The 23,454-nt window shown below is 44.8% G+C and overlaps 1 protein-coding gene across 2 annotated transcripts in view; it reads left to right on the forward strand.

The window, feature by feature from the left end:
- The window catches only part of ERBB4 (erb-b2 receptor tyrosine kinase 4), a 577,762-nt gene that overhangs the window by 134,943 nt on the left and 419,365 nt on the right, over positions 1–23,454 (forward strand). The gene's annotated exons all lie outside the window — the stretch shown is intronic.

Here is a 23,454-nt window from a genome sequence, read left to right on the forward strand (position 1 = left end):
AGGACATGACAGTACCAAGTGGACAAGTGGATGAGTAATGGAATATGCATTCAGTGACTAAGGAAAAGTTTACTTCATTTTGAAGAGCGGGTTGTTTTCTGGTGCTTTGAATTTCCTGGTGCCTGTCTGTTATCTCTGCGAGTATTTTTATCTCTTGCTGCTACTGAGTTTTGACTTGGAGCTTTTGCTGCAGTGTGAGAAGAGTGTCAAGTGATGGAACCAGTTCTCCCAGACTTCTCTGGCAGGAGCAGTGTTGCTGTTTGGGCTTTGCACTTGTTGGGCAAGACTGCTCCATAAATTTGAGACTCCAGGTTGCTGCCAGTGTCCAGCACCAGGCATCCATATGATTCTGAAAAGAGCCCTGGTTCTCTTAGTGCTGGGTTGGACTGGCAGGGAGGACTGAGGAGGCAGCTGCAGGTGGTACAGGTGATGGGCTCTGACAGTTTCAAAATATTGCTGCTGTTTTGGCCTGTAATGGGGGAAATGGGAATGACCAGGTTGGGCTTGGCACTTTGGGAATGTCCTGGGCTGCCCTGTGTGAGCTGGGAAGATTTCCTGAGGACAAAGTTAAGAGTTGACTCCATCTGAGCTGTTAAGGTTTTTGGCGAAAGGAAGATGGTATTTTGAGTGAAAGTTCACTCCAGGTGAAATTTCAAAACCGTTTTGATCACCTCCATGAGTTTCATGCAGACTTTTCTTTCCTCATGTTGTGGTAGCTAGCTTAGGAAGAAGAGGGATGTGCCAGTTTGTTTTGTTACAGTTGGACACTTTACCCAAGTATTGTTCTCAAACAAAAAAATGAAGTGAAATCCAGTGTAGACGTAGAACAACTCATAATGACAACTTTAAATCACTGCTCTAATTAGGGAGCACTTCCTGGGGACTCATTAGAATTATAAAAGCATTATTGTTGGTATGCAGTGGCTGGAACATGTCGAGTTTTGGGCAGTTCACCAATATTACCTTGAAGAAAAGAGTTTTGCAGCCTTTAAGAATTTTCTGTGGTTTGTGAGAAAGCATAATTTGCAATGTCCTAGAAATCCTTTATGAATTAGGCCTTATGTTCATTCTTATAAACGAGGAGGGGGTTTTGAGTTTATATGCCACAGTGTAATAGGTATATAGTGACTGCTTAATGGGATTTACATTCACTCAAACAAAATTAGGCTGGTAAAAGACAATGCAACATGCTGTAATGTAAATGGGACTGACGGCAGAATTAAATGTTTGTGGAAACACGGCAGCAGATCTATCAAGAGCTAATTAGACAGAGAGTTCAGAGACAGACTTGGGAGTAAACAGCACCAACAAAGAGAGAGGGAGAGCAAGAAAGAGAGAAAATGGAGTCTTTGTGCGCCGATGAAAAGGAGTTATAAACAAGGTTATTTAAATTGGAAGGTCTGATGGAGCCTGTCCCGTGAGAAGGACTTAGTCTTATCTGAACCTGTTGATTAACACAAGTTGAACGGCAACTTTGATAACCCCTTTTATGTGCAAATAGTTCCTCTTTGTTGCAGTTTGCTGTTCATGGTATCTTCCTCTCCTACACTTTTTCCACAGGGTAATGTTTCCATCTGAGCCTTTCTCTCAGGCACCAGTTTAAAAACAAGACTGGCCAAAATATTTCCAGCAGCGAGAGAGCAGCACCAGGGAAGACAAGAGAGTTTAGGTACGTCCTGTTCCCTGCAGGGGTGTGTGCATGGGAGGAAGGCACCCCTGCAGAGAGCCATCAGGTGAAAATGGTGTTGTGGAATAAGGGCAGACTGGATGAAGTTGGCATGTAGAGGATGCTGCTTGCCTGCCATGCCATCAGCTGTGGTGTCCTTGCCATCATTGCACCATTTGGCACGCCCACTGCCTTTTGCAGGCTCCTGTTGTCACATGAAGGAAGCGATATTTGTTTGAGTAAAACCTTGTGTATATTTACTTCACACAGGTTAGTCCCTGAATTTAGCAGAAACGGGATTTGATCAAAATAAATTTGTTGTAAGAAAACTTGCAGAATCATTCATCATCAAATTGCTGAGGTATTTAAATGATTTTTGTTTAGTCTTCATAACTTCTTTCTTCAAACCTAGCTTAAGAAATTCTCTGGAATTAAGAAATTCAGAATAAGAAATAACATGGTAACTTTGTGATTTAATATTTATAGAAGGCTCATTCAGGGCAGGCCATGACATTTCCCTTATTACCATCTTTGGCAAGTCCCGATTTGGGTTTGGTTGTTTTGTTGTTTTTTTTTTTTTTTTTTTTTCCTTTGAGCTGTAAATAGATGGGTCTTGCTGAATTTTGCTGGTGAGTATTGCACGATGATGTTTGTACTGGGAGGGGATCAGAAAAACCCTTGTGGGTTTTTGTTTTTTTTTTTTAATGGGAGAATTGTCCTTTCTATTTTAACAGCAGAGCTGTGATTCTAAGCATGTGAGAGTTGGGATGAGAAGCTGTGCTGGTTTCTCTGACAGAATGTCATTTTTCAGAGGGAACCATAAAGCCTTGCCAGGAGGGGTTGGTGAAGCAGGAGGAAGGCAGTGCCATGTCTAAGGGCCTTTCCCTGAAATCTGAGCTCAAATTTCTGTCTGAAACCAAATCCACTGACTCTGAAAGCCAGATCAGATAGGAACAGTCTGTGTGAAGTGGCTGACAACACAACTCTAGTTTCAACAGAAATACACCAAGTCTTGTCTTATTTGCTCAGAGATGCTGACTCTGATGGGGAGTATGATTTTATCTCTTGGGGAGTGTAATTTGATGAAAGACATCTGGCCTTGTGCCAGGAGGATGGAGCCCATGCTGAGTCCTGGAGCATCCCTGAGTCCTATCCCTGTGGGATAGGGAAGGTGGCTCTTGCCATGCAGTCTTGGCTCAGGACTACTCCAGCAAATCCTCCTGCATTCTCATTTTTGAAGTAACTTGTGCTTTTGTTGGGATGCTGAAAATCCATGCTGCTTAGAGTTTATGTCCTTCCCTGAAATAATACTCCTGCAGGGATTAAAATAATGTGGGATTTTGTTTTTGGTTTGTTTTTTTTATTTCATCTATGAAGAGGCATTCCCCAGGGAGAAAAGAACTGGCCTGGGTGTAGCAGTTACCCATCAGAAATCAATTACATTTTTCTTTTTTGCTTGCTTAGTGTTCTTACAAGTATAGGTCATGGTTTCTTTGCCTTTACTTCATCAGAGCAGCATCCTTGTGTTTGACAAGGTCTGTGGGAAACCATTGACTTTCATGTTTGTTTGATTACAGTTTAAAAATGAAAGCTCTGCATTTTGGCACTGACAACAAAAGCACAGGGATATTTGGATCCCCTTTCTTTGGTGTCTCATGCAAAGAGGAAGGTGAGCTGGTGTATTTGAGAGGGTTTTGTCAGCGATGTGATGTTTTTCTGGGTGTGAACTGGTGACTGAGGGGGAAGTCTGCAGCAGGGTGGTCAGAGAGGCACTTTTTTCAAGTCCTCAGGCAATACCCTCTGAAGAAACTTTATTTAGAGGATGGTGCCCATGCTCAAGTTGCAGGGAAGGATCTGCAGGTAAGAAGCCAAAACTTGCCATGTGGTGAATCTGAGAGATCTCTTGCTGTAATAATAATAATAGATTATAATAGCAGGCAGCACCAGTCGTGCAGTGTAAATGGCACAAGCCTTAGCATATGCTATTGCTTTGCTGGTACCTGTCACCAAGCTTGTGATTGAATGCAGAAGGATAAAACCACGCACCCTTTTTACCTTGTTTCAGTCACACTAGAGCCTTTCACAAATTATTTTCTTGTTTCTTGGGTGTCAGCTGAAAAACCCAAAGCAACAGCTCGAAATTTCAGCCCAACTGCACACGCAGACCCCAAATAGATCTCCTTTTGTTCTCTGGGAAAAAAAAAAAAGAGATAAAAATATTAGTGCTAAAGAAATATGGTTTGGTGCTTTTCTTTCCTGACTTTTAGGAAGAGTTTCCAATGACAGTTTCTCAGAAGAAATGACCATTCTGAACTTGGTGCAGTGAATCCTTTGCTTGCCTACCCTGTGCTAGCCCTGGGTTCAGTTCAGTCTGTGAAATGGAAACAGAGGTGCTGCTTTGGCGGGGAGGTGCCAATTTGAGGTCTTGGGTCCAGCTTTGCTTATAGCCAGTGTGTGCACTCACAGTCACTGGCTGTTGCAGGCTGCAGGGGACTCTCGGTTGGTTTTATTATATTGAGGTTTTTATATGGATTTTTTTTCCTGTAGGAAGCAAATATTTGTGGTAAAATTTCATCCCCCTCATTTTTTTTTCTACTTTTAGAACATCATAAAATGCATCAAATCATGTAATTTTGTTAATTCTGTGCTGTTACATACACTATATAATTTTAGTGCAGAGGTGTTCTTCCAACAGTTTTGTGTACAAGTTTCATTTTATTTCACAGTAGGAGGATTTCAAAAACTAAGAGTGAATTCTTGGCTGTGAAACCCTGCCCCTTTGAAAAATCTGCCCGCTCTGAGTTTCAGCTTCACGAGGCTGTGCTGAAAGCCTGGGTGGCTCTGCTGTTTCCTTCCGTGGTGTTCTAGTAATACAGAATTGTATTGATTGATTACAGTTGCCAGATGCAACTACTGTACAGGAGTAGTGTGGTTTAAAATTTCAGGTGTAAGCAGATTTTAGCCCGGGCTGCTCACTGTCCAACCCCCCCCCCCCAGCATCCTTGCCTGTTCCCTCACGTGATAAATACCAGTGTCTCATCAAGGTCAGTGGGAAAGGCCCTTTTTACATATCTCATAAATTTTAGCCAGGTGCCACCGATGTGAGATTAATGTAATGGCACTCCAGCAAGCACTCAGGCTTGTCTTAATTATGCTAAGGTTGCCGGTTCACCGTTTCTCTTCATCTGTCTCCCGCTTTAGGGAACACTAAACACTATGTCATTAGATTGTCTGTTCCACAACATTGGCCCTTTGCATTTACAAAGTCATCAGATGGCTTATGACCTAGCTTTGCTAAGGTATTAAATTAAATAAATAGTGAAAACAAAAAAATTAAGTAGAAAAGGAGCCTGTTGGTGAAAGGAGGGGGCAGAAGGAGAGAGCTGAGGGGGTATAAATACACCTTCATGTGTGCTTGCAGTAGAAAGGGCTGTGAGCTTGGGGGGGGGTTCCTGTTTTATTATTGGTTTTTTTTTTTGTGGGGGCTTGTGGGTTTTTTTCTTTTTCTTTTTTTTTTTTTTTTTTTTTTTTTTCCTTTTTTATTTTTTTTCCCTTTGGAATTAAAAAATCCTCTACTGCACTGTTTGGGGAATCAATTGAGAAGGGGTTCCCTGAGGCTCAAACCAACCTTGGATGTTTCTTCCCTGAGTTCTGGGGACAGGGGACAGCAGGATCCCTGAGCTCTGGGAAGGGGACAGCAGGATCCCTGAGCTCTCAGAAGGGGACAGAGGACAGCAGTCCCATGGCAGGGAGCTGGTGGTGGCTTTGCATCCTGCCATAATAAAGCTCCTGTTGAGGCAGGGAACCATTTCCTCCTACATCTGGGGCAGTATGAGTAATATTTCTTGGACATTTGTTCCTTTCCATCTGCAGGCTCTGTTTAGCAGCCTGGAAAAAAGGCTGACCTTGATTTTTGTTTTATTTATTTTGTGTTTTATGGCCACAATGAAAGAGACTTTTGTTTCTAGTCTGAGCGTCCCCTGCTGGCTTTGCAGAGAGGAGGGTTTGGAGATAACCAGAAAGGACTATCTGATGCACCAGTTTTAATTTCAGTGAGAATAAATGCCTTGAAAGGGCCTGAACAAGGCTTGTGTTGGAGCTGCTTGGTGGCTGTATCCAGACTGGGGCAGTGTGAAACTCCCCCATGAGAAATGAGAAATTAGGGGTCTGGTATGTTCAGTGTCAGCTCTGTGATGTTCTAAGATGGGTCACTCTTACTTTCTCCAGCAGTTCCTGAAAATTAACGTGGGGATTGCAAATGAGACAAGTTTTTCTCTTGATTTGCATGCTCTGAATACGTCAGGTCCCAATTTCTGCAACCAAGGCTAAATTAGAGCGTTGTGCTCCCTTTGCTACCTAGTACTTCTAAAAATCTTTTTAAAAAAGAAAGAAAAAGAATTCTTCACAAAGGAGGGCCTTATGTGAGGCACAGAAATCCAGCCAGAGCAAAGCAGTCATGCTCTGAATAGCACACAGGGCCTGCTCTCTTCCCAGCCCAGCAAGCCAAGGGAAAGGACCCAATGAAGAGGTATTGAGAACAATCTGATTTTTTATCAGTCTTGTACACAAAGCTGCTGAATTATGGCTGCTGCTGTGTGCAGGGACTTGTCTACCAACATCTCCCTCTCTGCCTGCATTTCCTGAGCCACCACAGGACCCTGAGCTCCCTGCCTTGGTTTCCCTGCTGTTGGTAATTAATGCCACAGCCACAGGTAACACGGGGTGTTTTCCTGCTGGGAGGGAAAGCACAGTTTGACCTTTGAAAAATCAAGTGCAGAGGTGTAATGTTTTTAAATACATCAAAACTGATCTATTCAGTCCATAACTAAAATTGCTGAAGACAGTCCTACAGAGTCCTAAATCACTTTACTGGTTACTCCACCAGCTGCTGGTAGCTCCAAGGCACAGATCTGTCACCTGGATGTCAAAGCATCAGATCAATAAAATAGGCATGGGATGTCAGCAATTACCAGTGACACAGGAATTACTGCTGCTGCTTTATTAACATAATTTTGTTAACTTTCTTTTAGCTAATAGACTTTCTATAGTTGATTATCCATGGAATTATTATTTTTTATAATTTATTTAATAATTATTTTTAGCCCCTAGGCATTGTTTTAAATCCACCTGCAGTGTATGTGCAAACAACATAGTTGAAAGTGTTATGAAAATAGTCTTAGCACCTCTGTACAGGTGTAACTCCAGTGGAAGCTTTTGTCTGCAGTAGAGTTTGCTGGTTATTCCCAGACACAGTAACTGGAAATGTGCTTTCCAGTAATGATCTGTGCTGGTGCACTGTCACAGCATTACAGTGAAAATAATTCCTGTCACCACAGTAGGAAGCACATCTATGACTTCCTCTAAAATGTCTGTGAGAAGAAACACAGCCATGACATACCCAGTCCTAATGGCACATTTCAGAGCATGGAAAATCTTGCACCACCAACTTCTCTTAATGGGACAAGATTTATTTCATAAAGTGATCTGTTAATAGAAATTAATATGCTTTATACACAGCTTGGATTTTAGCTTTGTTTTGCTTGTCTACTAGACAAGAAGAAATGCCACTCTTGGTTTTGTGAGTAACGTTTCTGCAAAAATATTTAGGGGTTGGGTTTAGGTGACTGTTTTCTGGTAAGTGCTCCCACAGAAAGTAGACCCCTGTGCCTGATCACCAGAAATGTGAGCAGGATATATTGTTCTCCTCAAAACTCTTGACTTTACTGCAGGGACTATTGACAAGCATGTGAACATCCATCCTGATGGCCCTTGGAGGAAGGCTGAAGCAAAAACATTGATTTTGTTCCTGACTTACTCGTATTTCTCAGAAGTAAAGGCAAAAGCTAGAGAATGTAGATGTAAAATGAAATAGTGCATTGCCTTGTTTTGGTCAGAAGTGAAATGTTTAACAATCAAGTGGCAAATGTGTTTTAAAACACCAATATTTTTCACTGAAATTTTTCAGTCTTCTGGGGGTTTTGTGTTTACCCAACTAATTTATTACTTTGAGTGCAGTAATTGCATGTTTAACTGAGGAAAATTGCTTCATTTAAACTAAAGTTTTATCTCTGTGTCAAAAAGCTTGTGAGCAGTCTGGGTGGTTCTGGCTCTTTTCCTTGCCCACCACCACGTACCTGTGTTGGCTGGATTTTTTTTAGAGCTCCTTGCAAACAGGAAGAGCTCTCCCTGTTACCCAAGACCCCGGGGATCATGTCAACTTCTTTTCAGGTACCACATCCTTATTTCAGAAGGGAGACTGTGAGAAAACATTGGTGGAGAACCTGCCTAAATGTTTGCTGCAGACCATGGTGCAGTTTTTTTGGCCTTTGGAGTAAAAGGTGCATGTCTGAAGGAAAAGGGTGGGGTAAAAGGCAAGATGTGCAAAGCCCACCAGCGCCAAGTCTTTCGAGCCGTGAGACAATTTTGGAAATGCTTTGTTCACTTAGAGGGTGCTGGAGTTAAAAAATGAAAATTGCTTTTGCAGCAAAGTGCGCCATAAGGTCTGCAGGGACAGATTAGCACTTGGGCTCTGTGTGCCTTATATAGTAAATGCTGCTTCAGTGGTTACTCTAAGATAGGACGTGAAGGTGAGAGAAGTTAAGAATTGCTCGAGCCCCTGTGATTCACAGTTACCATCACATCAAAATATGGAGAAGCTCTGGTTTTATTAATTGGCAGAGACAGCAATGGATCCATCAGGCAGTTCAGTGCAGGGTTTTTGTGTTGCATGGCTTGTACCTTCATGAGCTATTTCTGTGCAGCTGTGACATAGGGAGCTTCCTTTTCCCCTGATCAGATGCATTTAGTCAAAACTGTCTGGATGATGGCCTGCTTTGATCCTTGCTGTACATGGGCAAAAGGAAGGGCAGGGGGATTAATTTGGAACAGGCTGGAGAGGAGCAGAGGCAGCAGGGTTTTATCTGTGAATGCAAGATTCTGCATCTGTTACGGGCAGTGGTGGCACTGCATAATCTCCAGAGACTGAGGTTTAATTCACCTTGGTACTGAAAGTAAACCCTCAGCCCATGAACAACTTGATAATCCCAAATTAGGGCCACACTATCACTGTTAACTCCTTTGAGGAGATCAGCATTGCCCTTTTTGGCATACAAGGCATTTATTTATTTGTGTTTGTTTTAGAGCTGCCTCAAGCATACCTGTGACTTGGATGGGAATTTTGCACTCAGCTTAGGAGCACTGTTTATGTATTTTCTGTGAGCACTTTGTTTTCATCCCTGGTAACACAAATCTGATCTCCCTTTGATCCTAAAGCAAGAGATAGCTGAGGAATACCTATGAGAAGGCAAACCCACTTCAAGGTGTTCATGATTTGTTTTAGGCTGGCAAATAGAGAGGGTAAACTGGCAAGACAGCCAAATGCTAGAACAGTTTCCTGCCAGGGGCACTGGGAAGAGGCATCCTGGCAGGTTTGAGCTAGGAAATGTGAGGCAGGTTGTGTAGGCTGATGATCTGCCATGCCAGGGGCTTGCCCAGAGGACTTGAGGGCCATCAACCCAGCTCCAGCCAGCTACTGAGAGCTGGGAAGGTGTCTTTTGATTTTGTGCAAGTTATTCATGCAAATGCAGGTTATCCAGGGTCCACGTGCTTCAGATGGTCTAACAAGACTCTTCTTTTCCCCCACCATTGTCTTCTCACTTCCCTGAGCTGAGGTGCAAGCACAGGCCTGAGCAGGAGCCAAATCTTGGCCATGATGTGCAGTCAGTGACCCACAGGTTTGTGTCCACCCACTCCAGCCTGCAGGCTGACAGAGGAAAAGGGGATTTCTGTACATGCAGTGAGGTCTGGGAAATTTGGGCAGCTGTGGGTCACTTCCCTGAGCAGCTCTGAGCTAGGGCAAAGCCTGCTTGCTGAAGAATCCTATAAATGGGTTTGATACTATTAGCAGAGAGGGCATCAAAACCTAGATGCAGAAAAGATCATGGCTGGATTTGCTGTCATAAATGTAGTGTAATTATCTTTTTCAGTAGGGAATATACTTTAACAAAGATATCAGTAATAACACAAACCAAATATATATGTCTATATATTAAAATTAAAAAAAAAAATCCTTCTAATGCTTATTTACATTCTGTGGATGCTGGGTTGGCCATGTTTATGGGTGGGCTGTCTCTTGCAGATTTTAGTGCCACAGAAACAAGCAGTCTCTGGTCAGGAATAGAATTCCTTGCATTTTCCAGGTCACAATGACAGTGGCTCAATATATGTTAAAAATAATGAAAACCTGAACAGGATAAAATCATGGTATGAGTAAAATGTTGTCTGGAACATACTGAAGTAGGTAAATTTTTAATAAAAGAGACCCATCCCCTTGCAATTTTCTTCTTCTCACATTTTAGTGAGTGCCTATTTCACTAAGCTTAATGAGACCAGTTGCTGCCAGTTTGGCCAAGTCTCTGGCTTGTGCTTCACTGGTCAAATATGTGTCAAAAGTAAAGCTTGACAGAGATCTTGTCACAAGAGGGACTTCTCATGAGGGCATGACAAGACTACAAGGGGAAATGGCCTAAAGCTGAAGGAGGGCAGCTTTATATTATATATTAGGAAGAAATTCTTTACTGTGGGGTTGGTGAGGCCTTGGAACAGTTTTCCCAGGGAGGTTGTGGCCGTCCCATCCCTGGAAGTGTTCAAGGCCAGGGTGGATGGAGCAGCCTGGTCTAGTGAAAGGTGGTGGGGGGTTGTAAGTGGAGGATCCCTAAGATCCCTTCTAACCCAAACCATTCCATGATTAAATGCCTAAAGTTTTGCTATAGTGGACTTGGGATGTGGAGGTGTAAAAGGTGAATATATCAAACATCTGCCTGGAGAGACAGAGGTTCGTATCATTAAACACTGAAGGAAAGTTCTTGGAACTGAGTTCTTGCCAACTTTATCCCAGTTAAATATTTGCCTCTCATTTTAGAGAGCTTGTGTTTGCCTGCAGGTGCAGGAAAGGAAGAGAATTGCTTCATTTAAATGAACCTTTTGTTTTAAACTATAAATAGGAAGTCATCCTTGTTTCTCACTCCTTTAATCAGGCAACTTTTTATTAGTCTTATTTTGACATTTGTGTTGGAATTAATGTGATTGGCAGCAGAATCCAATAAATGAGAATTTCAGAGGTGTTTCTGTGCTGCTAAATGAACCTTTGCCTGCAGTTTGACTTGGCAGCACTTGTAGAGTTCTGCATCAGCTGGATTTTATTGTGTGGGGAGATAGATAATCAAAAAGGGAATCGTAGGTGCCTGCAAATTAAACATTTTGCTCAGAGTGCTCGCTGGTGGTGGAGCAGCAGTGTAATGTCAGGGAGGGAGGCTGGGGGAGCGCCAGCCCAGCGCTAAATGCCTCGTCGTACAAAAGCACAATGGCAAATGTTCAACAACGCACTTGTGTCAAAACAAATCAGATCATAAGCAGCACCAGCTTGCTTTGCTTTGTTTGCAGGGAACTTCTCATCCCTGCCTCGTGATGAATGGTGCTGATAAGCACAGGGGGAGTTGCTGTATATAGCTAATGTCTGCTTTAATACCTCTTTGAATATTAATTTCCTAGCAGAGATGTTCTTTACATTTAGCTCTTTGCAAGCCTTCCAGAATAAGTCATGATACTGCTACACTAATGCTGTAATTGGTTGAATTGTGCCAGTATATGAATTTTTTTTTTTCTTTGCTTGTTGCATTCATAAGGCTTTGCACTGTGCAGAGAATGGCAGCATCCAGCAGTGGACATGACCTCTCTCGTGCTGGGCCAGGAGTTTCAAAATCAATGGGTCACACTCTGCTTCTTGGGTACAGAGCCAGTCCTACTGGAGCACACAGTGCTAATTTGTCTGAATATTGATAATATGTTGGGAGAAGTCATCCCCTCTCACTCCCTTATCTCAATGGACCTATTGATCTTTTTGTTATATTTCTATAATGTATAGAATTTGGTCTGATGGTTAAAGAAAATTATCCATTGAGCAAGCTAATTTTCAATTGTGTGTGGTTGGATATGGCATAAGCCCTGTGGCTAACCCAGTTTTAATAACTTTAAAGGTATTTGTCTGAGTCACAGTTCCTGAAAACAAACAATATTTAAATTTTATAAAGAACTCCAGTGATCCTTGCTGTTGTCATATTTGGAATGCTGTGTAAGAATGGAGATCATTGTTGTTGTTGCAGCTTTCCCCGGGACAGGAGCAGAAGAGATGAGTCACTGGTTCAAGCTGGCAACAGTCAGTCTGTAACCAGAACTTTTTGCTGTATTTCTGGGGGACAGTACTTTTCCTAAAGACCCCACTTTTGCAGTTACCTTCCAGAGAAACTTGGTGCTTTTCTCCATGACAGGTGGGTTGGGAAGTGGTGATGTATCCTGCAAACTTGTGGTCTGGAATATTGGTGTGCTGCAAACTGGTAACCACCATCCACGTTTTGGGACAGGATGAGGAGCCTCGTGCTGTTGAAGCAAAGGAGGATTCAGATATGGAGCCTTAAAGTGCTTTGAGGTAACAGTGAGGCTTCAGGAGTAAAAGAACTGGGCTGATAAAAGCAGAGTGCTGTCCTGGCCCCCTGCCCTTCACACTGACATACTGCCTGCCTGGGGACAGCCCTGCCAGATGTGTTAGTTATTAGATTATTATTGGGTTGGCTATTAGATTATTAGGGTTGGTCCCACTGTATTCACTGAGCAGTCTGAACCAGGGCTGATGAATCAACAAATGACACAGGATGGTTTTTTGGTTGTTGTATTAATTGAGCAGACAGAAGGTATGTAATGGAACAAATACCCCTCACAAACCTTATTAAAAGAGTTTTAGGGTGGTGGTGGTGAGCATTTGGAGAACACCTGAGGAACTGCACTGAGCATGTACCTTTGAGTTTGCCTTTTTTCAGATGCCCTGAGAGGCAGTCTTCAGCTGTATGTTCTTTTCTCCTCAAAAAGGTTTTCCTTGGGCAGGCTCTGGTTCAGCTAGGGATTTAATGTTGTTGATTGGGCATCAGTGCATGCATGTGTCTGCTGGAAGAGGGACACAAACATCCTAGTGCTGCTTACACAGGGTCTGTGATGGAGAACATGGGGGTAAGGGCTGTTTCCTCATTTATTTACATGTGCTCTCTATACACATACACACACACATGCCTCTATTCCTCCATCAAGCACCCAAAATAAACTTTCTTAATCCTTCATCGAGCCTGGGCTGGAGGCATCTCCTGAGAGTTCCCAGGAAGGTTTGATCAGGTACATGGGAGCTGGTTTGGCTGGTGGTTTTGCTCATCACTTTGCCACAATGAGCACTCTTCACAATGGGTGAAGCAAAATAAAGTAACAAAACATATGGCCTGGCTTACCTTCAATAGTTTTGTTTATTTAAATAAACCCAAACCAACAAAACACTATCCTGGCCAATGTTTCAATCACATATGAGGCAGTAAGACTGAAGACTTTTTCTTACTGCCTTTTTTCTTTCAACTTACAACAAAAGCATAAATGGCAAGCAGCAAATCATGAACTGAAGTGGTGTATCCAAACAAGCAAGAAAAAAGCATCTCAAGGAAAGCCACAGGTTTGAAATCTGATTTTTTAAAATCATAAATAATGTATTTCATCTGGCTTTTCTGATCAGGTGTTTCAGCTCTAAAGGGCATGCTGGGCAGAGCTGGAAAGATTAGACATGTAAATGACATGAGCTGCAAAGCGGATTTCATCTTTTCTGGAAGGTGGGGGGAATCCTTCATAAAATGTGTAAAATTTCTTTAATAACTAGACCTGGCAGGGAAATATATGGAGTTCCAGCAGTGATAATCAGTGATTCAAGTCTCTATAATAGCCAGTGAACCAAAAGATTTGTGTTTACCTAATTCCTTCAGGACTTGAACATGTGAATGCCATTGCATTCATGCCAAATAAGGGCACACACAGGGAGGAAAAAAAACCACAAAATAAAAGAATAGAAGGGCTGGGTCTTGTCTATTTTTTTTTTTTTTTTTTTTTTTTTTTGTGATTTAGGGACTGCTTTCTACAGCTCGTTTTTAGTGCTAAGCCTGTCCAGCCCAGTGTCCCACTGCAGGCAGGTGTCAGCCTTGGATCCTCTTGGGGGGTCCCCAAAGCTGGTGTTGAGCCCAAACTCCTGTTCTTTCTCCCACTACATTAGCCCAAAATGCATGGAAGCATGCACTTGCCTCCTGCATGCACCACACCCAGTGGCAGCCAGTTGAACTGGTATCTGCAGATCAGGGCTTAGAATTTCTCACTCGGGGCTTGTGCTGTTTTTTTAATATGCAAACCCTTGCCAGAATTAGTCAAGGTGGGCAGACCCATCCTGTGAGGCAGGCTCTGCTCTCTGGATGCTCCAGTTAAACACAGGGAAGTAGCCCTCCACCATGCCAGGGTGGGCCACCACCTCTGTTCCTGGGGTGCAGGTGAAGAGTGACTCCCTCAGAGTGAAGGTGTGTCCTTTTCTGTGCTTGGACACAGGATTTAGGAGGTCATGTGTCACTTGTCACCAGCTGTTTTCACCTGAGCTCGTGTTTCGCTAGACTGTGTAATCCCAAGTTGTAAATCCCAGGTTGTGCCTCTTTTCTCTGTTTCCTTGGCTGTGGCTGCTGCCTTTATTGCTCTCCCTTTTGATGAAAGCAGTCAGGTTGAAGGAGCCTGATGTTCAAGCTGACCACACTGCAGCACAAGGAACAGCCACCCTTCCTCTCCACTCTGCCAAAATGCACTCAGGGAGGCCTCAGCACAAAGGTTCACACTCCAGCCCTGAGGAGCTGCAGCAGAAGTAATTATCCAGTGTCTCTGCTGCTGAGCCATCAGTGAGAAAATGTGTGAGCTGCTGGAGGAGCAAGAGGGTGCTCCTGAAAGGGGTCCTGCTGAGGTGTGGTTGGGATATTAATCAGGACATTAATTGGCAGCAGTCCGACCTGGAAGCGAGCAGGAGCCCCTGCAGGCACTGTGAGAAGCTGGTTTGCTGTGCTCAGGGTGGGCTGAACCTCAGATTTAAAGGCAATTTAGAGCTCCATTGACTCGTGAGGTAAAAGGGTGATGGGGGTTTGCTTCGTTCCTCCCGCGACTCAGGGACAGTGAACCAGTGCAGGGGGAATCCAAGCTGCCTTCACCAAGCAGAGTCTTTACACAAAGTCTAAAGATGAGCCAGGTCTGTGCAGTGCCCGAGGAAAACCCTTCTAAATGCATCAGGGAGGCAAAGTCCTTGTGGTAGGACCACCAAGCCTGGTCCAAAAAGCTTGATGGAGGAAATGGTATTTTTGTTGCTGGAGAGTATTTTCTCTAGACTTCAAATAAAATTGTTAAGAGTAGGAAGGTGAGGGAAGATCTGCATATGCTTTGAAAAAGCTTCATGTTGTACTCTACCTGTGAGCTTCCCTCACTTTGGGGTTGGCAGAACTTGTCATGTTTCCTTCTGGTGATGTCACTTTATTTCTTTTTTCTCGGGGCAAATAGCAGTAAACCTCATCAGTGTCTACAGAAGTTCTGGGTTGCCTAAACTGTAGTACCTTTGCTCTCCCAAAAACACAAAGTAGCTTGGTTTTTAAAAAGTGGCATGGTTAAAAGCCTGGGAGTCCTGCATTTCTTGGAGCTGCACAAGGAGGAGTAGGAGCAGCTTGTGATTGTACTTAATTAGACAGCCTGGGGCTGGGATGGCTAAATGTGAGTTTGGAGGTATCAACCTCAGCAGAAAGGTTTTTATCCCCCTGGCACTGGCAGGGAAAAGGGGTTCATGGTAGCAGTCACACTGCTGCTTCTGGTCAGCCAGCTTGCAACATTCCATGTCAACTGTTCTTCTGCACCAGAGATGTAATGACTTGGGATTTTGCCACCAAATTATCCTCTGTGGCAGATTAACCTGCATTTGTGCTCTGGATCTGTGCAGCACTGTGTAACCATTGCTTTTGCCACTTGTGGAGGCTTGTGTTTTAGCTCATTTATCTTCATAACGAGTTCTGTTTCACACTTCTTCAGACAGGCACAAATGTAGAAATGAATACCATTAGGGAAGGAGGAGGAGGATCCTGGAGGCTGAACTCTCAGAGAAGCAGGGTTTTTACCTCTAGCAGTACATGGAGGGCCTGCATCTTAATACCTAGCAAGCAGCTGATGTCTTTGCTACCACGGAGGAGATGCAGCTTGTCATCCTTCTGCTCTTTCAGACAATACCAGTTGTCCACTGCTAGCCTGTGAAAGCCAGGGTAGGTCTGTTCTTCACAAGAGCTCAGCTGTTGTGTGAGCAGTGCCTGAGATGGGGACCTGAGAGAGATGGAGTGCTCCCTCCAGTACAGCCTCAGTTTTGCAGTTTAAAGCAATGGTGGAAACTGTGCTTTTTTTTGCCTTTTGTCTTTTTTTTTTTTTTTTCCTACAGCATTTCAGAAAGCCAAGTCTGAGAAAAAGAGGATTCCTCTGTGTAAAGTGTGTTGGCCTGTGTCCCCAGAAAGTGCTGTGAATCCAAAGGCTTGAGCTTTTTTTGTGAAATGAGACAGATTGCTGCCGAGCGTCTCCAGAGGACAGCTGCTGCTCCTGCTTTTCAGGGAAATTTTGTTGTGGGAGAGAGTGGCAGGGAGGGCTGGAACAAACCCCTTGTTTACTCCTGGCACAGGCTCTCCTTTTGTCCTTCCCAAGCTGCAGCAGGAGCTTGCAGGAGAACAGGGGCTGCCAGGACAAGGCTTTGCAGAGAGCTGGCCACGGCCACCAGCCAGGGAATTTGTTGTCTCAGAGGTGACTCCTTGGGAGGGTGCTCGGATTGGAGCTGCCATGTGGCTGTGGGAAAAGCTTCTGCCAGCAGTGGCTCTGAGCTGGGTTTCCAGGAAACCTGGATTATGAGTCCAGGCACTACTATTTTATTATAATTATAACAAATTAATTACTTAAATTAGTATTGCGCTCTTTGAGGCGTTCATTGATTTATTTATTTTTATGGCACGAGACTCCTGTTGTTTTATCTCGTCTGGGCTGTGGTCCTGATGCCTGATGGGGCACATTTTTGTTCAGGGGACTGATCCCTTTCTATCAGGGTCTTGCTTACAACCTGTTAGTGCCATAGTTAGACTTCAGGCTCTCCAAGGTAGGACTTAATTTGTGCATTTGTGTGTACTTGACACAGAAGAGCCATGATCGAGTGTGTAGCTATTCCTGCAATGGAAATAACACTTTCCTTTCTCCTCTTGCATGAGCAAAGACATGCAGAAGTTATGCAGGGGTGGCCTCTCTGTGCAGAGAAGGACATGAGAGTCCTGCAGGTCCCTGGGTATAGAAGGCTTCTCTCTTCTCTGTGTGAGCACTTTGGCCAAGCTGGTTCTTCTTACACTTTCTGTAGTCTTCCAGGCAGTAACATGGAGGAGGAAAAAAAAAAAAAAAAAGCTTTAAAAGCACAGAACCATGAATGTAAGGCAGAGCACTGATATCATTTGAACCTCAAACTGAGTAACTGAGTAGCTGCAAGGTGAGGGGTTTGTGGGTTTTTTTTTTGTTTTTTTCTTTTACAAACCCCACCAAAATAGCACATTGTAAGTGTAAGGATACTATATATTCTGAAAGATTTTCCAGGGTTTAAGTGTAGCTATTAGCTGCCTCTTTTTAAATGAGCCATTTCAGAGTGATAATCTCTCCCTATCAGATCATGATTTTGAGCAATTGGTATCTCTGATATTAGCTTTAACCTTTCCTGTGTAAGCTCATTAAGATGGAGAAAACATACACAGGGGAGACCACACAGAGCTCATCTTTCAGTGAGCAGTTCTTCCTCTTTAGCAAGGGAAACTGCTTAAAAAAAACCAGTCAATAGAATGGTGTGGTTTTTCCCAGGAGAGCACCATGGAATAAATGAGATTGTGGATTCATGAAAAATCGTGTCACCAGTCGGTTCCAATGCTTTGGTCTGGGTTGTTGATCCCTCAGCAAAACCTGGGGCAGTGGAGCAGGTGAGGGAGAACACGGTAAGGAGGAGCAAGGTGCTTATTGGTGCTGCTGAAAGGATGATTTTTTAGAAAAAAAACACATATGGGGCTTGTTTCCTTTGTGCCGTGATCCCTGCAGCAGATCTGTTGCTGTTTACATTTCACCCTAATCTGTACAATGTTGATCTAGATGTTTAATGAGTGGATTGGTGTGAAATCAGGCTTTAGGCTCCCAGGCAGTGGCTTAGTAAATACAATAAGCAGCCACTGTTCTAGCCTGGAGGGGGTGTTATGAATTTTTTATCACTTTTTTTATCACATACCATTCTGACAGCATTTGGATTCGTAGAAAGAAAATAACCCCAACCCCTCACTTTCCCAAGAAATCTCCATTTCAAATATTTACCCAGTGCAGCACAACTACCACCTAATTGTTGGTGAGTAAGCCCTTCATGTTGTCATGACAGTGGGGGAGACAGACACTTGAAAGAATCATTCCAGTATTTACTCTGACAGGCAGATTGAGACAGACCTGCTGTGAGAGGAGGGTGTCAGGGAGCCTTGGGGACAGGCATAACCTGCTGAAGGCCCTCATCAGTGTTTAACTCTTTCTGTCAGCTGAAGGTTGCATTTTGAGCAGCGGTGGTTTTGCCATCCCTGTTCTTTAACTGTGCTCAAAATGCCTCCTGGAGCTGATGGACTAGCTCTGTGCAATTGCCCCACCAGTGCTCTTTCAAAACTGCTGTCTTGCTCTTAGTCTCTTGCAAAGAGACTAAAAACCCACCAGAAGACTGAAAATGAAAAGCAGCCCCTTCTAGACAGCTCTGCTAAACCGGGAGGTGAAGCCTTTTGAGCAGGAAAGCTGAGGGCAGTGGAGGCAGCCCAGTTCTCCAACTCTTACGAGGAGATTACTTGCACTGCAGGGACACACAGTGCTGAGGGCTGTGCAAATACAGCCTCGGAGTGCTCTGCAAACAGAAGTGAAGGCAGAGCAGGGAGAAGGGGGTGCCCTGGCTCCCCAGAGCAGCACAGGAGGAGGGGACACCGAGACCTTGTGCTGGCACACCTGGGTAGGGATGGGGGGCTGCCCTGCCAGTGGCCACCAGCTTGCAACCCTCCCCTGGGGCCCTGCCCTGGCCCACGGGATGTTGGTGAGGCTTAGAGGGCTCCAGGTGTACTCACAGGTGTGCCAGGCTGCTGTGGTCCTGTTGTGCTTTTGTCAAGAGCGCGTGTAAAACGCTGAAAAAGCCCTTTGCGTTTTCACAGAATGAAATTCTCATTCCAATTTCCACTGGAATGAAGCAAGGAGGGGACAGGACTCCAAAACACCTGTACCCAGGTGTGCAAGCAGAGCCTCCTTGCTCTGTGCTGCTTGGAGATGTGGGGCTGGAGTTGCAGTGCCTGCTGCAGCACACACAGGCTGGAGAGACAGTGACTCCCTATTAAAAATAGGTAATGGGCCGTGACGTCCACTAAATGAGGTCTTGTGATAGTCACAACAAATGCAGTGTTTCAGGCAGATGAACATAATTCTGTCAGTGGGATTAAAAGGAAATGCTGCAAAATTACACAGATGGTTCTCAAGAAGTCATAAAAATTTAATTGGAATGGCTTTTTTGTTGTTGTTTTTATTAGTTCTGTGCAATGTTGCCACAGAGCACTGGGTGTGTGGATTAAAAGGAGTTTTTAGGGAGGTTAGGTAAAGTGGGAAAGGATTTGATGGGAACTGCTTATAAAGAGCTCAGGGGAGGTTTCTTCTTGTCCTCTCCTGCAGCTTTGCATCTGCCCAAAAGGAGGATGCTCCTGCTCATTCCTCCTAGCAAGGCCACCTGAGGGGAAGAGGCAGGAACACTCTGTGCAGGTGCACTCGGGGATGGGGTGGGCAGGGCTGCTCGGGGCACTGAGAGAACCTTCTCTCTTCAAGAGAAGAACCCATTTTAAATTGTTCTTTGTTGATTCTTGTCTGGGCAGTGCCATTTTGCTTGTGCTGAGGAGCTGGCCAAGCACACAGCCTGCCCTGGCAGCTTGAGCACAGAGTGGCAGTGTCCAGTTTGCCCAGCAGTCTGACTGTGAAAAATGAGAGCAGTCCCAGGAACCCTCGGGTGCATATGGGCTTTCTCATCCGAGTACTTCAGCCCTTCCAACTGAGCTGCAGGCCTTGGCTTTCAGCCTTCACAGCCAGTTTGGTTCCTTGAAAATTGAGTGTGTCACAGATTACAGCAGAGCTACGACTTCTGTTGTGAGAGGTTTTTTCCTACCTGCTGCTCCTTGCAGAGCTGGAACCTAAAGCTGGTGGATGGGCTTCTTCTTCATTGCAGACCTGATGATGGGTGGTGCCTGTCTGTAGAATTCACATATTTGGCAGTTTAACAAGTCAGGGGTGGCTTTGGTATTATGCTAAAATAAATGCACACAGTTCAAAATACAATTAATTTATCAGCTGTTTTAAAAATAGCAGTGATGCGCCCTGAGATGTGGGATCCTTGTGCAGGAGGAGATGTGGCAGCTGCTGACAGAATGACAGGACACAGTCTTAAGCTGTGCCAAGGGAAATTTAGGTTGGGTATTAGGAAAAAGTTTTTCATGAAAAGAGTGATAAAGTTCTGAAATGGCCTGGCTGGGGAGGTGGAGGAGTCACCTTCCCTGGATGTGTTAAGAAAAGACTGGATGTGACACTGGTGCCAGGGTTCAGTTGAGGTGTTGGGGCTGGGTTGGACTCGATCATCTTTAAGGTCTCTTCCAACTCGGTGATTCTGTGAATTCTGAGATGATCTCCATTCCAAACACATGGTGGGTTAGTTGGGATTTGAACCAAAAAGCAGAGGCACAGAGTCCAGGCAATCTGGCTGATCCTGGGGGCAGATTCTGCCTGCAGTATTCGGGCATCTGCTGTCTGGGCTGGGGTTTTGGAGCCTGGATATGCTGCAGGTACTCACAGGGTGGTCAGTGCCCCACAGCTGTGCTGAGGGGACAGGGTGCTTTGTGTGGAGGCTGCCAGCATCCCATGGGCTTTCCTGACACACCCTGGCCACCCTGCATGCATGGTTCAGGGGGTCAGTGTCCCTGAGACATGTGACAACTGTGTGTTCTGTTCCTGTGCTGTGCCAACACCTTTCCAGCTACCAAAGCACAGCACTGTGGGGGCTGCTATGGGGAAAATTAACTCCAGCTCAGCCAGACCCAATGCACTCCACTACTGACACTGTGAAAGCAGTTAAAAAGAGGACTGGGAGAGCAACAGCATGGGAAGGAACTGTGTAAGGTGAGGGTCAGATGAAGGGGAATGCCAAAAATGATCACCTACACTTGCCAAGTGGCAAAACTGAGCTCTGGAATTGCACTGTGTTGGCACCTCTCTGGCAGGGAGGCACTACAGGATGTTCTTCCTCTCCCAGCCCAGGCAGGCACTGCTGCCATGGGTTTTGGCACAGCCACCTCAGGTGTTCACGGGCTGGGCTGGCTCAGACCTGCAGCATGGTGCGGATGGGGTCCGTGGAGCAGCGATCACCCAGCAGCTGTGTCTCAGCCCGAGAAAAAAGTACAAAGAGAGACACAACCCATGTGCCTGAGCAGGCTGGCTGAGGTGGGCAGCCTCCCCTGGAGCCTCTTTGTTCAAGTCAACACCTGAGCAGAGCAGAAATGCTGTTTCTGTAGAGATGCTACCAGAGAGGACAGGCTCTGTCTCCATCCAGGCAGGCAAGACCTCTGCCAGAGCGCTCCTGTGCTCATCGGTGCCATGGGAAAGTTCAGTGCCACCAATGAAACATCTGGCTTTGAAGAGTTGTGTCTTTATTCAGCGTTGCACGTTGGCCTCGTGTGTGGTGTTTTCATCCACTCTTTGAATTCTTGTGTGGTATTTAAAGCTTACTTCTTGGGGAGGGATTCTGGGCTCTAAAGACTTGGGTGGGGAAATGTGTTCGACAGATTTCCAAAGAGTTGCAGTGTTTAGTGCACTGCTGGAGAGTTAATTTCTCCTTTTAGTGCTCACCTGGCGTTGCTTTGCCTGTTGTACAGCCCGTGGACAGCGCTGCAGAGCTTTGCATGGGATTTGTTTGACCCTGCCATGTGATGAACAGGATCAGGTTTTAGTGTTTTTATCAGCCTGTCAGCATGCATCATTTTCTCTCGGGGGAAATAAGTGATCTGCTTGCCTTCCCTGCTTATTTCACATTTGACTTGACGCTCCCACTGTGGCAAAGATACCCTGAACTCTTTTAATCGTGCTCCTTTGGAGGCAGGGATACAAGAATGGGTTCTCTGAAGACATTTCCTCCGCCTGTTGGGCTGACGGGGGCCGATGGTGATATGAAGTAAGCATCCTTGTCAATGAGCCCTGACCAGGTTTTGCATTTCTGTGTCCCTAGTCTGTCCTTACCTTTTAGGGATTTTGATCATCAAGATCAAGTCTGAGGCACCAGATCTCAGTCAGAGCTGTGCTTAAAGCAACTCCCTTTATCTCTCTAAAGCAAACTCTCCTAATTGTAGGCACGTAAGGAGGATTAACACTAGTTAGCAATTTGTCTCTTGCTCTTTAATATGCTTGTAGCCCCATGGGGACAGACACTGCCTCCAGTGCCTCAGAGGAGGCAAAGAGCTGGACAAACAAGGCAGCTGGAGGGCTCAAGTGGGCCTTAGGCAAGAAATAAATCTGTGCCTTTTGCTCAGGTATTCACTCAGGCTTCCCCCTGGCTTGGTAGCTTGGAAATCTCCTTCTCCAGCAGCCCTGCAGCAGTTCTGCAGACAACTGTTGAAATCTACATCCAAACAGGAGGCAGAACTGTGCTGTTTTGTCAGAAATTCGTCCTTGAACGTTTCCTGCATCTGTGATGTACCTGGGGGATGAGTTTCAGATTTCCCACCGTAGGTTTGTCAAATTTGCTTTATATGAACTGCTTTGAGACCGAAATGGAAGATGTGGCCTTGTCAGGCTCCTTGCTTTGTGATTTGTGCTTGTTCCAGCCTCAGTCAGTAAGGAAAAACAATGGCATGCAAACACCCCACCCCAGTTAAAGCGTTTGAAAATGTGGGATTGAACAGTGTCTGCTGCACAGTGACATCCTGCTGCACGCTGGGACTTGCAGGGCCACTGGAGAGTTTCTCAGACGTTGCCTTGTGCAACCCTTCGAAGGCAGAACGCGATGCAGGAAAAGTGTTCTCACCAAAAATCTTGGGAACTTCGCTGAATAAAAGGTTTAATCAAGACTGAAGAGGACTTCAGTGCTCTGAAACACTTCTGTAGTGCTTGGGTGAGTGGGGATAGACTGAAACAAAGGACACCTAAGGTTTTTTTTTTTCTTCCTTGCACACAGACACTGGCAAAATCAATAGTTTCATCTTTGCAGTAATTCAGGTGACAGTGTGCATAGTCACAATCAAAACACTTCACATGAAAAACTGCCACTGCTAATAGGAGCCTTTTAAACATAGCAATTGGAAGCTACCTGCTTGGCTTGAATGAATTTATTAGAATAAATTAGCCATTTTTCTTTGTTTCCTCTACTACCGTGTTGCTGGTTTACACACAACCTCCTACGCCTTCCTGTGTATTTAAGGTGCATAAAACAGATGTGTAGAATCTGCCTCAATTCCTGGCAACTTGAGCAATTAGTTGCAATTTATTGGCAAAGAAGAGGCAACTTTCCTGTTTTCCTAGTGAGAATTTAGTTTACTGCCGTGTGTAATGGCACACAGAAGGTACATCCCTCAGAAGTAGTGACTGTCTGGAGACTCCTCATCACTCAGATGTCCACTGGTGCTGCCAGTCCACTGTGCTTTAGCTGTATGGGCTAAGAACCCTGCAGTGGGACAAAGAATCCATGGAGCCTTGCTGCCTTTCTCCAAAGACTTGCAGAAGGATTTTTGGGCCAGGCAGGATGCATTGGGTTACCCATAACACAGGCAAAT

This window comes from Vidua macroura, chromosome 7 (assembly GCF_024509145.1).
Source record: "Vidua macroura isolate BioBank_ID:100142 chromosome 7, ASM2450914v1, whole genome shotgun sequence".
NCBI classification, from domain to species: Eukaryota; Metazoa; Chordata; class Aves; order Passeriformes; family Viduidae; genus Vidua; species Vidua macroura.